We start from the raw sequence: 13467 nt of genomic DNA on the forward strand, positions 1-13467 counted from the left end.
AGGTGACTTAATGACCTTGTAAACAACCCCTCCATAACAAATATCTAAGACTTATCACTCAGAACAAGATGAACAAACCCAGTCCTATGTAGAATAAGGAAGACATACGACACGTCATAAAGGGTATTAATTTATTACAACGAATAGTTTCTCTTACAGAGTTCATTCAATTACAAAAGTAAGAACATATCCTTGTTTAATGCATGCTCTACAAGTAACAGGCCTCTACAAGGCTAACACTACAGCACCTCAGAGCTAAAGACAACATAAATGATTAATTCAATTTGAAAATACGTTTTCTAACCACTGTTTTTTTAGTTGGTACGAAAGAAAGTTTGTAAAGGGTAAAAAAAAAAAACAGGGTCAAAATGGTTTTGTAGGGCATTTTCCAAGTTCGATACTCTGAAATACATGTACGTATCCATTTAGACATGAATGTTTTGCAGAAAGAATCCTTTTGGCAGATAGTAATAGTTGAACGAAGCCTCTGATGAAGCCTCAGCGAGAAGTACGTGTACATGATGAGGGCCCCATATGAGGCAGTAACAAACAGCAGCGGCCGGCAACAGCCTCGGCCTGGGCCTTACCTCAAGTGTTTAAACTGGGAAGAGAAAAGTGGAAGAAAAAAAGACACTTCACTACATACTCGTCTCACAGCAATGTTGTAAGGCTGACCTCAGAGGTCACAATGTTGTGGTTGAATAAAATGCATTTACAACCACTCCACAGGACCAGCTTTTAGAGCTGTTGCTTAGGGCATCGAGCTCCTCCAAAGTGAAATGCAATTGCATTTAAACTTTAAATAATTTTAAATGTAGCTAAATGGCCAATAAATGTGGCCTTGCATGCAAAACAGACATTAAAATACTGAAAATATGATTATGGATCGAGTACAATAAACAAAGCATACAAGAAATTCAGCTTGGTGCCTGTGGTAAGAAAGAAAACAAAGGCTCCAAAATACAGTACATTAGGCCTAATAATCAGTGTATTTGGTATACTGCTGTTTAGCATCACAAGTCCTCCTTCTCTGCTAAGCCCTCAACCTGTCAGAAGCGATAAATCATCCATTTTAAAATGGAATCAAGCAGAATAGATTGTATTGCCAGTCTGTTCAGAGAGAATGGGATCATCAACCCATCGTATTAGTATGAGTGTGAGAAAAGCAGCACGTAAAACAGCCACATCACCACTGGCATATTGCACATGAATGTTATCAATATATCAAAGAAAGAAATCTCCATATGGTAACCATATACCAACAGAATTACCAAATACTAGCAGAAACTTCTATGATTTTACAATGACTTACAGAAATGAGCTAAATCCAGCAGCCACAAGGGCAGTGGTGGAAGAAGTACTAAATTGTCATACTGGAGTAAAAAGTAAAGATGCCATAACAGAAAATGACTCAAGTAAAGTAACCCAGTAAAACAGTACTTGAGTTAAAGTGGTTTAAAATTGACTTAAGTAGCGGTGGGGAAAAAACACTTAATTGTCATACTTGAGTAAATGTAGAAGCTATACATCAAATTCCTTATATTATGCAAACTATTTTATTCACGGACAGCCAGGGGCACACTGCAACACTCAGAAATAATTTATAAAACGCAGTATTTGTGTCTTTAGTGAGTTCGCCAGATCAGAGGCAGTAGGGATGACAACCCGTTATATTGATAGGTGCGTGAATTTAACTATTTTGCTGTCCTGCCTGAGCATTTGAAATGTACCAAGAACTTTTTGGTGTCCAGGAAAATGGGATTAAAAATAACCTATTTTCTTTAGGAATGTTGTGGAGTAAAAGTAAAAAAGTTCAAACATAAATAGTACAGATACACAAGAAAATAACTTAAGTAGTACTTCAAAGTATTTTTACTTTAGTTACTTTGACACCACTGTACAAGGGTGCAGTCATGTACAATACTGCCACCCTAAAGAATGCCTGATCATGAGTTGACCATTAGGGCATGTATAATATCATCAGGGTCTGGGATCTAAATCCCAGTCACTTCAGAAATAACATCAAATTCCATGATGACTAATTCCCCGTTAGAGGAACATAATTCACCCCATCTAGTATAATGATATCCAGATCTGTAAGTGAAGTCTAAGGGCATTTTCAGGTTTGTATTGTGTACACTGGTGTGGATTGGTGGTGTGGTTTATTAGTTAACCATTTTAGGATATGCTTTGCGAAAAACAAAAATTCTACAAAAACATCACCTTGCTGGCTTGTTTTCATGCATGTAACTTGTACTACCATCAGACTATAGATCAAGAACCGAATCCAGATTCAAATGAGTGCAACTTAACATATTTGGAGCAAATTATACATTATTTACAAATAATACAATCAAATCCTTAACATGGCTTAAAATAAGTTTAAATATTCAGTATACAGTTATTTATTTTTGTAAAAAAATAAAAGAATACTGTATGTGGAAGAAATAAGGATGACTTACAGCAGGGGGGTCAAACATACGGTACGCGGGCTGGGGGCGTGCAATATACCTTAAACTGACTCAAACCAAATCGAAACTGGAAAAATTATAATCAAACAACATTCATAGTTTCTTGACTGAGTCCAGTTCATTAATAAATCCCAGAAATTATAGCTAGACAGTCAAGGACCATCGCAAATTCCAAAAACGACGGATAGGAAAAAAATAGCACATTTTGACAGCAAGGAAATACCAAAAATATTCTGTGCGGCCTTCTGGACCTCATTTAAGACTGAATGCGGCCCCGGGGGGAAATTAGTTTGACACCACGGACCAACAGAATTGTTAACCAATGAGAAACTATGAGATAAAAATGATTTGTTTAATCTGTTTTAATAAGTGTATAATGCTTTTGTGCAAACTGATGCATTGAACAGCATTTTCCCCTCTTAATCGCCTTGGTATGCACAGAGACATGGACTCAACTGATGCCACATTCTGCTAATAGACACGTCACATTTAACTTCAAATTAAAGACAAAAATGAATTAAAGAATGGGTAATCAACGAAAACAGAGTGGCATAAGTGGCCTATCATTTATAACACAGCCTAAGCGAGGTATGGGGGGTTTCTCCCTGCACTTGGCATGTACCTCTGAACTTAACACTAGAAATTATATGGGATAGCTGCTGGTTTACTGCAGCTGCGAGTTGGACGAGACCGGTTCGATTGGGACAGGGTCTTGACAACAGAGGAGTCCCCATTATTAGCACTCAACTTAGGGTTCCGTGGCATGGCCTTTCTCCTGCGCCTAGGGTGTGTTACAAACGCTATGTCCGTTCGTTCTGAACCATACCTATTTTCTGGATCGTCATCATCTTCTGCTGCCCAAGAAGGCCCAGACTGGGGCTGCTCTTCATCGCCTACAGAGTACAAAAAATGGAGGTTAGTTCAACATTTGCCACAGGAAATCTACACTGCAAGCTGAAAATGGTTACAATACAGCTCATGAATGCAATGCATTGTCTAAAAAGTACAGAGAAAGTGAGAGACCAGCTCACCGGACGACTGGTCGAAAGCTGCTGCCCCCAGTAAGGCCACCTCCTCAGTGATAGGCTTGATCTTCTGGTCACCACTGACATCGCTAGACTCAGAGTCCAGGTCCCCCTCTTCTTGACTGGAAGAGGATGGCGTCTGCTTCATTCTATGCTCGGATTGAGGTGTGCTTTGAGGCTTGGCTGCCTGGGTATTACCCTCCTTGCTGGATGTAGATTCATCCTCTTTCTTGACCTTCCGAGGTCTGCCCCTGGGCCTATGTTGAGGACTATCCTTGCTGGGGGTAGGTTCATCCTCTCTCTTAACCTTCCGAGGCCTCCCCCTGGGCCTGGTCATAGTCTTGATCTCCTTCTGCAGGTCCGGATCGTCACTGGAGGAATCAGAGTCAGAGGAGTGGTCTGGCACCTTGCGTTTGCGGACAACTCTTTCTGGAGAGAGGGGCGTGTTCTTCTTCAGGCCGAAGAGGCATTTCTTGGTCACACTCCGATGGTCTCCATCGTCACTCTCGGCTTCATCTGAACTACGCGTCATGGCGGCCCGCTGGAGGACAGCTGGGACCTCATCGGAGTCAGAGTCATCAGTTCCTCTCCCAAGCCCTCCCTCGTCAGTTCCTTGAGGCACTTCAGCATTGGGGCTGGTGTCAGGGTCCGAGTCACTCTCACTGTCTGCACCCGAGGGGGTCGGCTGGGTCTTGCCCTCACCTGGCCTGCGCAAGGGTGTGGTCTTTACCCGAGGTGAGCGTCTATTATCTGGTTCCTCTTCCAGTTCCAGAGATTCGCTTCCCTCAGCAGATTCATACTCCCCCTCTGTTACAAGTTCAATAGATTCACAGTCTCCCTCCCGTTCCTCCACTTTTTCTTTTCTCTCTTCCTCTTCCTCCTCTGCCTCCAACTCCACTTCCACCTCCAACTCTGGGGGGCCAGAGAGTGGCTCTTGTTCAACAGGGGCAGGTGAAATTTGCACCACCAGTTGTTTTGTCACATTGCAAGCATCTTCTCCAGGCTTTGAGTTTTTCCGCGGCCTGCCTCTACCTCGTCTGGGAATTATCTCTGTGCCAAGGACACCTTTCATTTCAATTGAGGACGAAGGCCTTCCATCATCCATAAAGCCATTTGAGTCTGAATCATTCTCTTCCAAATGTTCAGCTGCAATTTTCTTTAAGTAATGAAGGCCATTCTTATCAGAAATGTCAATTTCCACACAATCCTCTTGTTCTTGTTGAGGTACATCAGTATCATCAAACGTGGGGTTTTCGCCACCATTTGGCAAACCCATCTCTCTGAACTCCTCCAAAAGGGCTTCCTCCAGAGCCGTCTGAGACTTCTTCAGACCCTTCAGTACTGACTGGAAAGTCTTCAGGTATTGTAGCTTTAACTCGGTTGTCTGTTTCTGCTGCATGCCACCTTGAATGAACTTCACAAAAGTTGTGTTTACAGTGTTTGTAGAGTCCACCAGGTTTTTAGCCTTTTTGGCCATCTCCTCTGGAATTTGAAGGGTGTTGTAGTTGAACACAACGTGACCATCCATGCCACTATGGTTCCAATGACCCACGGGAATGTTTTGAGAATGCCTTGGATGGGAGTCATAATGTCCAGATTTTCCCTCGCCCCTGCCCCTCTTGCGGTGGTCTGGCCACAAATGCCCCAAGTTGTCAAGGACGTTGTCACAAGCGACAACCAGGTCCAGAAGAGGCTCTGGGCTACATACGTAGCAGTACCACTTACTCTCCTCATCCAGGATGCCAGACAACTCTTTTCGCCCCAGGTTCCGCAAAATGCATTTCTTACAGAAGGCATTGGGGCAAAAGTCGCAGCAGATCAGGTTTCCCCCCTCTGCACACCATCTGTAAAAAGCAAATATTATAGATTAAAGTAATGATTAACGTAACAACCTGTATGTTTATTAACATCTCAGGATTTGCTTGGAGCATCTTGTTGTATAAGAGAACCACTCCATCATACCTGCACTGTTCATCCATGCCATCACAATCCTTGCTGATATCATCACTTGAGTAATACTTGAAACAAGACTGAGAAAAATAATAAGACAAGAAAATTAGGAATGGAGCCCCTAAAAATGTAGATGGGCTCAACAACATTGTTGGAGAATGCCCATTATAACCAATGTGATATTAAGCCCATTTATTTCATTGACCCATTCTTTGACAGACCCAGGATCCTCTCACCTTGCAAATAAGTACTTTGAGTACTGGATGCTGATAGAAGGAGTCCCTCTGGAAGTGGTTAACTTGCTGGCCACAGGCTGTACAGCTAACAATCTCCAAGTGTTCACCACCTACAAACACACATCAAACGTCATTCTGCGGGACACTATTTTAAGGTAAAGGATCTCTTTTCTCATTTATTAACGAAAGCTCACCTCCACGTCTCCTAGAAAAAGCTCTCTTCAGATTGCCAGATTTTCCACAACGGAATTCGGGACCTCTGAAGTCATCTCTGACATTTTCCACTGGCTCAGGCCTCACCAGTACAGTGCCTGTGCATAAGACATGTAAAAACCCATGAATGAAGACCAAAGCATTTTCAGTTCATAAATGCATTATTACATTATTCATTTTCAGTGTAAATATCTCCGTACAGTTTAATTGCAAGCAGTAGTAGAAAAACCAACCTTTAGGTAATCTTGTTACATCAGGATAACCGTTTGAATTGATGATCAAGCCGTCATCATCATCATCACTTTCATTTGAAGCACCAGATTCATCCAGTCCACTGTGTTTAATCACAACTGAAGGTTTTCTGTAATACAAGTGACATCCATTAGAGTATGCACATACATCAAAATACTGTGTTTTTATGTTTTCCCATCCATAAACAATGTACATTAACTATCAAATTAGTCAAAATATCAGAAGGAAGCCCACCTCCTGGAACCACATCCAGACTGCTTCAAGGTGTCTGTTGAGGTCTGTATTCAACAAGAACATTTTACAAATATATCTTCTAGATCTGCATCAACACTGAATACTCTTTGGTCTATAACCGCATAAACGGATACTTCTCATGATAATACCTCAAGAGGGGTTCGGTCTGTTGAATGTGGCTCCACACAGTCCTTGTTTGTCATACCTGTGAATTAAAAATCAGTAGGCAATTGTGAGTTACTACTAATATTACGCCAAACACCACCATGCCTGAGTTAAAGTTTCACTTATTAAAGTTCTCACCATCAGGACTTTCTGTCACCAGTCTGTCCTCATCATCCTCTGGAGCATGAGCCAAGAATTCATGCAGTTTGGTCACCAACACATCGAGCTTGCTCGTGCCAGCAGGAACGCTAAAAATAACGAATAGAATGACCAGTAAATATGTCCTCAATCATGCGAGTTTCTTTCAACCCCCCCGTTCAAATGCCTAACCAAAAAGTGTGTGGATAAGATATAGCTATGATGTGGACATATCTGTCCTTGAGCGCATCGGTCCATTTCCTTCAGGCACAGTTATTATCATGATTCAATACTTGGCTAGTAATGCACTCCAGATCATTGACAAAACAATTTAGTTAGCTAACGTTAGCTAGCTAATATTCGCTAATAGCTATCATACTTAAATATCAAACAAAATGCATAACTTTGGGTACAGATATGTGGCCATCTTGATGCACGTACTAATTTAATGTAAATCTTACAAGTAGGACTAGCAGCTTCAATGTGAGAACTGACTAACTAGCTACTTTAGGACTATCTGCAGCAAATAAACTAGCTAGTTAGCTATTGCTTGCCCGATTAGCTTGCTCAGGCAACCTTTGCTATATTAACGTTACCTGAGCATCTCTGAGGACATCTTGAGCTGGTCAAATGCACCTTATGCAAACGGCGCACTATATGGGCTTATTCCCCCCAACATTTCACAATTACCCTCATTATTGCAAGTAATTTCTACTCAGATTTCTAACACAATGCCAGACACCGACAGAGGCGCTAGCTAAGCAAAAATGGCGCTGTTTCTCCGATGCCTTCGTCATTGCGACTGCGCAGACTTGAAAATGGGCGCGTTCCAGTCTGTAGGCCTGCCACAGAAAGAACAATGAGCTAGTTATAAAAAATATATATTTGGGCGTACTGTATCTCGGTATAAAGACTGTAGCTGTGTTCGAATACTTAAACTGTATACTACCTACTATTAGTTCATTTTAGTATACTGTAAACGAAACGTAGCATTTCAATTGAGCCTACTACAGTTTCGCCTGTCTACCGGAAGTTGATTATGTTGCTATGCAACATCTTGCTAGCTTGTTAGTGTAACAAATGACTAGCTAGACATTTTATGATTTCGGGTGTTTCGTAAATTCAATCTGGAGTGCGTTTGGGCGTTCGTAAATACAGAGCATTGTCAGATTGTCCGTTTGTACATCCAGAGCCCACACTGGACACTGGCTGAGGAATAGAGTTGAACCGAGTGCTCAATGGCAGTCAAGCACCCAAGCTAACTGGCTAACGTTGGCTAGCTACTTCCAGACACAAATGAGAGAACACTTCACTCTTTTACTCACCCTAGCAGAGATGGTTAGGCTGTTTTCATTTCATCCAGAGCGTTGGTGACTGTAACTGTGCTGTTGGCAACAATTTAATTAAGCTTTTTTTTGCCAACGTTCACTGATAACGGCCACATTCAACAGTGTTGAGCATTCCTACATTCATTAGATATGTGCTCTGGCATGCTCAGATGAGAGTGCTCTGAAATCGGAGTAAATAGCCAGAATTAACAATGCCCATTGAGAACGCACGACTATAGCACTTAGCTAAGAATGTGAATAATCAAGTCAATTAACGTTGGGTAGTTAGTTAATATACTAACCTGGCAAGTTCGATGTATTAGCCAAATAACGTTAGGTAACTAGCTAACATATCATAACATACTGCTGTAATGCTATGCGGTTCGTAAGGATATTGTAGCTAACAAATTGTCAGTCATCATAACTTATTTGAAAAATCATTACTTTATTACATTGCTCAACATTTTCTTAACATTTGTCATAGTTAAAGCAATTCATTTAGTATCCACTCTCGTCGAACTTCGCATGTATATTTTCCGCCATTTTCTTCACATCTGAAAACGTTGTGAAGGCACACCCATTTTCTGAAGAATGGCATTATGGGACCTAAAAGCATGGAAATACGTCCACTGCTTGTGTACTTCGTATTTTGGCGAATTTAGTACGACATCCGGGAACTTTTGGCATACTAACTATATCCATACTATGACAACCACCCGAGCCACTGCCTGTTCACCCAGCTATCATCCAGAAGGCGAGGTCAGTACAGGTGCATCAAAGCTGGGACCGAGAGACTGAAAAACAGCTTCTATCTCAAGGCCATCAGACTGTTAAACAGCCACCACTAACATTGAGTGGCTGCTGCCAACACACTGACTCAACTCCAGCCACTTTAATAATGGGAATTGATGGGAAATGATGTAAAAATATATCACTAGCCACTTTAAACAATGCTACCTTATATAATGTTACTTACCCTACATTATTCATCTCATATGCATACGTAAATACTGTACTCTATATCATCGACTGCATCCTTATGTAATACATGTATCACTAGCCACTTTAACTATGCCACTTTGTTTACATACTCATCTCATATGTATATACTGTACTCGATACCATCTACTGTATCTTGCCTATGCTGCTCTGTACCATCACTCATTCATATATCCTTATGTACATATTCTTTATCCCCTTACACTGTGTATAAGACAGTAGTTTTGGAATTGTTAGTTAGATTACTTGTTGGTTATTACTGCATTGTCGGAACTAGAAGCACAAGCATTTCGCTACACTCGCATTAACATCTGCTAACCATGTGTATGTGACAAATACAATTTGATTTGATTTGATTTGATTGGTGATTAAATGCCTCAGTATCATTTAGGGGTGAATGAGCAGACATTCATAGAGCAGAGCAGGAGGAGCTTGGGAGGAATGCACTGGCTGCCTCAGAGGGGGAATATTATATCAGACAGAGGGTGAGTCATCCCCTCACTCACCACCGTGATCCAGAGACGCAAACCTAATCATCAATCAAGCTCGATTCCCGCCCACTTCCCAGTTATGCCACCACCAGCACAACTTGTCTTTGAGGAGAACCCCCAGCACTAACCTGATTGGATTGTCTCTGCACTGACATACCACCAGAAATAAGGGATAGAGGGAGGACAAGGCTGTGCACATAATAGATAGCAATATTGTGGCAAATGTAATAATCCTGAATAAATGTAATAATTCCAGAACTTTACACGTCCATTCAGACATCCACTGACAGAAATAAAATAGTTATTTTTTGGGGTTGTTAGTGACGTCAAATGCAACGCACTGAACGCACCCCCTGAACATGTGATGGTGGCGTCATATTTGGGTAGTGTGCCCGGAAGTATCAACGATAGTCAAATTAAAATAGGAAAAGCAAGTGCTGCATTACGTTTAAATCGAGAAGAATAAGAGCAATAACAAGATATTAATTCAAAGAAATACATTTGTCAAAGCAACAAAATAACTAGGCCTTTACAATGATGGTGAAAACTTGGCGGTAAAATCTTCCTAGAAGTCACAGAGGGTGCATGGAGGGACATGTCAAAATTATGAATTTTGGTACATTAGTGTTAAGGGAATTTTTATCTATAATGACTAATTATGTATACATTTCAATCAGGATGTACTAATCAGAATACTATTATGCTACTGTACATGTATGAATTTTCTCTCTTAATCCCAGTATTGAATATAATGTAGTGAATGTGGTCAAGAGTTTAGAACAATGACGGTCTGTTCCTTGGTACAAATGAATGAACTATATCTCCAGACTGTCTAGAATGCTTATCTACACTGACTGACCTTGGCTCTAGGCGAGGAGGGAAGGCTTGAGAGCTATAGAGCCTTTCTACCAGCGTCAAGAGACGGAACATTTAGAAAACGCTGACATCATTTTCAGTTTATAACCTGTGGTAAAATGTGTATGTACTCAGTACTCTCTTGAATAAAGGCTGTTACTTGACTTTTAAGACCGGGCTCTGTCCATTCCTATAAAATAAGGGTCTTACAAATTCTTATGAATTGACAGAGTGTTTAATTTTAATTGGGAATTCAAACAGAGGAATAAAATTCCTTCAACAATTAGAAAGGCTTTATTCATATTGAAAATCTGATTTGTTAAAATCTGCATGTAGTCTATATTAAAGGGCACATAGAACAGGCTTTTACACATAGGTTAAGTTGAAATTATGCACCAATCAAAAAGGTCAAGTAGGCCCACTGTAGTTAATTTTGTATATCAACAACCTTGGGGATCATATTGAAACAGCAGATGTTAATTTTTATGCAGATAATACTGTTCTTTATTCAAGTGGTAGCAGTTAGCTTTTGAAAATGCCCAAAGAGCATTTAACAACATACAACAGAATCTATATGATTTGAAGTGGATGACAAGCTGAGCTTCACTGTTCATGTGGAGAACTTGATAAGGAAGCTAAAGCTGAGAATACGTTTTTATTACCAGCATTAGGCTTGTTTTTCTCTGGAGGCCAGGAAGGAGCTGGTACGATGTACATTACTGGCAGCTTTCAATTTTAGTGATGTTACATGGAGTGCAGCATCAGATGACCTGGCCTACACAATCCCCCGACCTCAACCCAATTCAGATGGTGTGGGATGAGATGGACCACAGGATGAGATGGACCACAGAGTGCAGGAAAAGCAGCCAATAAGTGCTCAGCATGTGGGAACTCCTTCAAGACGGTTGGAAAAGTATTCCAGGTAAATCTGGTTGAGAGAATGTCAAGAGCGTGCAGAGCTTTCATCAAGGCAAAGGGTGGCTACTTTGAAGAATCTAAAATATATTTTGATTTGTTTAACACTTTTTTGGTTACTACATGATTTCATGTGTTATTTCATAGTTTTAAGGTCTTCACTGTTATTCTACAATGTAGAAAATAGTCAAAAATAAAGAAAAACCCAGGCATGAGTAGGTGTGTCCAAACTTTTGACTGGATACATACATAAGTTTTGGGATCACTTAGAAATGTCCTTGTTTTCCATGAAAACATATATGAAATTAGTTGAAAAACAAATAGGAAATATAGTTAAGACAAGGTTATAAATAATTATTTTTAGTTGAAATAGTGTCCTTCAAACTTTGCTTTCATCAAAGAATCCTCAATTTGCAGCAATTACAGCCTTGCAGACCTTTGGCATTCTAGTTGCCAATTTGTTGAGGTAATCTGAAGAGATAATACCCCATGCTTCATGAAGCACCTCCCACAAATTGGATTGGCATGGTGTTGCAAAATGGAGTGATAGCCTTCCTTCTTCAAGATTCTTAGTTGCCCTGGCTGTGTTTCGGGTCATTGTCATGCTGGAAGACCCAGCCACGACCCATCTTCAATGCTCTTACTGAGGGAAGGAGGTTGTTGGCCAAGATCTTGCGATACATGGCCCCATCCATCCTCCCCTCAATACGGTGCAGTCGTCCTGTCCCCTTTGTAGAAACACATCCCCACAAAGAATGAAGTTTCCACCTCTATGCTTCACGGTTGGGATGGTGTTCTTGGGGTTGTACTCATCCTTCTTCTTCCTCCAAACACAGCGAGTGGAGTTTAGACCAAAAAGCTCTATTTCTGTCTCATCAGACCACATGACCTTCTCCCATTCCTCCTCTGGATCATCCAGATGGTCATTGGCATATTTCAGACGGACCTGGATATGCGCTGGTTTGAGCAGGGGGACCTTGCGTGCGCTGCAGGATCTTAATCCATGACGGCGTAGTGTGTTACTAATGGTTTTCTTTGAGACTGTGGTCCCAGTTCTCTTCAGGTCATTGACCAGGTCCTGCCGTGTAGTTCAGGGCTGATCCCTCAAGGATCAGGACAGGTGTCTTTTATACAGGTAACGAGTTCAAACAGGTGCAGTTAATACAGGTAATGAGTGGAGAACAGGAGGGCTTCTTAAAGAAAAACTAACAGGTCTGTGAGAGCCGGAATTCTTACTGGTTGGTAGGTGATCAAATACTTACGTCATGCAATAAAGTGCTAATTAATTATTTAAAAAATCATACAATGTGATTTTCTGGATTTTTGTTTTAGATTCCGTCTCTCACAGTTGAAGTGTACCTATGATAAAAATTACAGACCTCTACATGCTTTGCAAGTAGGAAAACCTGCAAAATCGGCAGTGTATCAAATACTTGTTCTCCCTACTGTATATATATATATACATATACATATATATATATATATATATAGGGTAAAATGTCACTTCCTTGGTTCTTTTTTAATCAGGTCAGTAAATACATATCAATGACAGTCCCATTCTCATTTGCTTTTAACAGTACCAAGAATTAGAACAGGTCATGGTATAAATTGTTTTAGTTGCCCAGCTCCGTGGTCCTGGAATTCTCTCCTGAACATTTTAAAATGTGATGATCTAGCCTCGTTGGTGGAGTTTAAATACTTGGTCGATGTAAATATCTTAGAAGAGTGTAATTGTCTTTAGGACGACTGTTTTTTAAGTTATGACATTTACATATTACATAAAACACAATTGTTGTTCTTAACTTACTTAACTAGATAAATAAAAGGTTAAATTAAAAAAATAAAAGTGTCTCTGTAATTCTGTTCAATGTTGTGTCAGTGTATGCAAGTTGGACACTAAGTTGCACGAATTGTGTCCCTCCACGTTTCGTTCCATTTGCTTCCTTAAAAAAAAATGTTTTGTAACAGAATCAGAATAATGATCTGGGCTCCAGAGTGGCGCAGCGGTCTAAGGCACTGCATCTCAGTGCTAGAGGCGTTACTACAGACCCTGGTTTGATTCCAAGCTGTATCACAACCGGCTGTGATTGGGAGTCCCATAGGGCGGTGCACAATTGGCCCAGAGTCGGGGTAGGCCGTCGTTGTAAATACGAACTTGTTCTTAACTTACTTGCCTAGTTAAATAAAGGTCGAAT

General features: G+C 40.7%; 1 pseudogene; it reads right to left on the reverse strand.

Annotated features, from left to right (window-relative positions):
• LOC115104789 (transcriptional regulator ATRX-like) overlaps positions 1–7488 on the reverse strand; it is a 32157-nt pseudogene extending 24669 nt beyond the window's left edge.
• Positions 7489–13467: the final 5979 nt, after the last annotated feature.

The sequence above is a fragment of the Oncorhynchus nerka genome, linkage group LG22 (assembly GCF_034236695.1).
Source record: "Oncorhynchus nerka isolate Pitt River linkage group LG22, Oner_Uvic_2.0, whole genome shotgun sequence".
Taxonomy (NCBI): Eukaryota; Metazoa; Chordata; class Actinopteri; order Salmoniformes; family Salmonidae; genus Oncorhynchus; species Oncorhynchus nerka.